At 55.1% G+C, this 3,715-nt stretch overlaps 1 pseudogene; it reads left to right on the top strand.

Annotated features, from left to right (window-relative positions):
- The first annotated feature begins 572 nt into the window (after window positions 1-572).
- Window positions 573-2,438, top strand: LOC120661477 (annotated as a pseudogene).
- The last annotated feature ends 1,277 nt before the right edge of the window (window positions 2,439-3,715 follow it).

Raw genomic sequence — 3,715 nt, 5'->3', positions numbered from 1 at the left:
CAAATATTCTAGAATAATGTTGCAAGTGTTTCATGCGGATGTTGTAAAAATAGATCTGTATATTGCGATGTTGCACGTGTTTCACACGCATGTTGCAAATGTTTTATCTTGATGTTGCATTTTTATCGAGAGATTTATAATATTCCATGCAACATGAAATAGATGTTGCGGCGGGTTTTTTTGCTCATCATTGATGGATGGATAATAATTTTTTTCAACATACTTTGATGTTGCATATGTGAGTTTTTCTATGTTGCAAACATTGGTCTTAGATGTTGCATGAACCGTCCGATGGGAGAAATTCCCATCGGACGTCCGGGTGCTAGCAAGCCCGTAAAATAAATTTTGTGGTAGCTATACGCTAGCACGGTTCAAAAGAATTTGTAGTTAGGGATAATCACATACTCCATAGTCCAAAAGAACCAATGTGTGTTGGCATATATGCTGTCACGTAACCATTGTCATTCGTATAAAGATGTGTGTGGGTCCAGACGAAAGATCTAGTCCGTTAATTAAAAGAGGAAAGTGCGTAGAAGTTTGTTGGGACGAGGATGATATCTTCCATGGAAATGATCGATCGATCTTAACAAGAGTTAGTTAGGAAGGCAGTCCGATTCATATAAGGGGAAAAAATCGAGATTGCCAGCGCCTCATCAGCGGCTGAGGATTAGCGCCCGCGGAGCTGCATGGCGGCAGGCGACGGTGATGGCTCCTTCCGCCGCAATAAGAGAGGCCGAGGAGGGCCCGGCGGCTGCACGGATGACCACGACGGCGAGAGTGCCCGCAACGAGAGACGCCGAGTTGCAGCCGGCGACTTCACGGTCGACGACAGGGCCGGCGATTACGTGGGTGGCGAGAGCGACTGTTACGACGACGACGACGATGCCATCTACGACGACAGCGACGATGCCGGAGCGTATCTAGAGGAGAAGGAAGAGACGAAGGCCGACGACTCGGCGACCGAGCCGGCGAAGAAGAGGTACATCGTTCTAACAGAGGACCTTCTCCTGGCGCGGCAAGCGGCGGACACGGCCACCGTCGCCGAGGTCCTGACGATCCCGGCGGGCTTCGCGGCCGTCCTCCTGCGCCGCTTCAACTGGAGCCCGGAAAGGGTCCAGGACGCGTGGTTTTCCGACGACCGGCGCGTCCGCGACGCCGTCGGGATGCCGGCCGACGGCGCAGTCGCCCCCGCGCCCATGGCGCTCGGCGCCCGGCGCCTCGTCTGCGGCATCTGCTTCGCCAAGTTCTACGCCGGCAAGACGCGGTCGGCCGGGTGCTCCCACTTCTACTGCGACGAGTGCTGGCGCGGGTACGTCGGCGCGGCGGTGGGCGACGGCCCGCGCTGCCTGGCGCTGCGGTGCCCGGACCCGGCCTGCTCGGCGGCCGTCGTCCGGGACCTCGTCGACGCGGTGGCCGCGGACGAGGACAGGGCCCGGTACGCGCGGTTCGCGCTCCGGTCGTACGTGGAGGAGAGCGGCGGCCGGCTCAAGTGGTGCCCCGGCGCCGACTGCGCCCTGGCTGTCGAGCTCCTCGGCGGCGCCGCCCTCGGCCCCGGAGAGCAGGTCGACGTGTTCTGCGCGTGCGGGCACGGCTTCTGCTGGAGCTGCGGCGAGGAGGCGCACCGGCCGGTGTCGTGCGACACGGTGCGGGCGTGGCTGGCGAAGAACTCGTCGGACTCGGAGACGGCGAACTGGGTGCTGACGCACACGAAGCTCTGCCCCAAGTGCCGGCGGCCGATCGAGAAGAACGAGGGCTGCGACCACATGACCTGCCGGGCGCCCTGCGGCCACGAGTTCTGCTGGCTCTGCTTAGACCCGTGGTCCAAGCACAGGAGCTGCTGGCGCTACGACTACCGCGGGCAGCGGGAGGTGGACGACGAGGCCGTGTCGGGGGAGGAGAAGCGGCGGCGGCAGGCCAAGGCGTCGCTGGACAGGTTACCTGTACCACTACGAGCGGTGGGCGTCCAGCCGCACGTCGCTGCGCAAGGCGGAGGCGGACATGGACCAGCTGCGGCGGTCGGGTCTGGCGGAGATGGCCGCCGCGCTGGAGATCGACGCGGCGGGCCTCGCGTTCCTGACGGAGGCGTACGAACTCGTCGCCGACGGCCGGCGGGTGATGCGGTGGGTGTACGCGTACGGCTACTTCCTGGACCCGGAGCGCGACGCGGCCAAGCGCGGCCTGTTGGACCACCTGCAGGACGACGCCAACTCGTGGCTGGAGCGCCTGCACAGCTGCGCCGAGCTCGAGAGGGCGCCACTCTGCGGCGAGGGCGGCGGGGCCGCCATGAACGAGACGTACCGGGCGTACAAGAAGAAGCTGGAGGACCTCACCAAGGCGACGCGGGGCTACTTCGCCAACATCGTCAAGGCGTTCGAGACCGACCTGCCCGAGTTCAATTCTGTCAAGTAGTTCTTTGGAAGATACGCGTCCCGATAAAATGTTAATTTTTCTGGTTATTATAGCAATCATAGTTCTTCCCGATCCTTCCAAACCTAGTTTAATAGATTCGCCTGCGATTAACTAAGCACATACCTTATTGACGAGCAAGCAAGTAGGGATGAAAACGGTCGGAAACGATCGGCGAAATGCTCCACCACTTTCACTTTTATATTTTTCCATCAAAGTGATATGGTATTTTCGGAAACGAAAACAATGCCGGTATTCCGGTAATTTCGGAAACGAAAATATACGGTCGAGAACACATCGATAACGATCGAAACCCATAAAAAAACAATAAACATATCAAACAATAGGGCATAATATTAACTATATGACTTGACACATCTCACATGCAAGTAGTGAAGAATCGATTAAGATATTAGTTCAAATATCAATCCGTGATAATTAACACATAGTAGCATGCATGATAGTATGACATAAAATTGCACACAACATAACATGGCATACTCATACATGATCATTAACATCAAAGATGGTGGCATAGATCATCCTCGAGACTATGCATCTCCTGCTGGTGCCATCGCCCTGTGCTGTGTCGCCGACGGTCGCCGTTGAGGGATAGCACCGGAGGCCAGAGGGTAGGGGATCGCGGGTCGCCGGAGGGTGTAGCCGTGGAGACGGGGCGACGCCGACGGGCGGCAGGTCATGAGGCTGGGGCATTGGGGAGTGGAGTGGGAGACTCGATTCCTTTTGATGCTAGAGTTAGTTAGAGAAGCTAGGCCAGCCGAAAACCCACGAGCTAATTGGGTCAGGGTCTAGGGAAAAACAGGTGTTAGGGTTGGGCCTCAAATACGGTAATACCGGCGGTAAATTACCAGATAAATACGGTAATTCTCGAAAACGGTCGATAGAGGCTGAAATCATTTTCACTTTCAGTTTCGGATAAAAATACCATTTTTGTTTCCGAATTTTCGGTAGCCGTTTTCATTTTCGTTTACACTAGAATCTCGATAAAATCTCAAAAACAATTCCCGTAATTGAAAATTTTCGTTTTCATTTTCATCTCTACAAGCAAGTCAAGGGAGCCTTGAGCAACTCCAGCAGACCCTCTACTTCACCCTCTATTTTGGGGAGGTCTCCAAAATTCATACTCCACCCTTCATTACTAGGGGGTCTCTAGGGAGCCCTCTATTATATATTGGAATTGAGGGCTATTGTTGGAGTTGAAACAAATTTAGAAGCCCCTAAAAAAAGAGGCAGCCCTTATTTAACATTTAGAGGGTTTGATTTAAGTGATATTGCTGGAGATGCTCTG

Source organism: Panicum virgatum, chromosome 2N (genome assembly GCF_016808335.1).
Source record: "Panicum virgatum strain AP13 chromosome 2N, P.virgatum_v5, whole genome shotgun sequence".
Taxonomy (NCBI): domain Eukaryota; kingdom Viridiplantae; phylum Streptophyta; class Magnoliopsida; order Poales; family Poaceae; genus Panicum; species Panicum virgatum.
The sequence above is the reverse complement of the archived record's forward strand: the minus strand, read 5'-3'. Positions and strand labels throughout refer to the sequence as shown.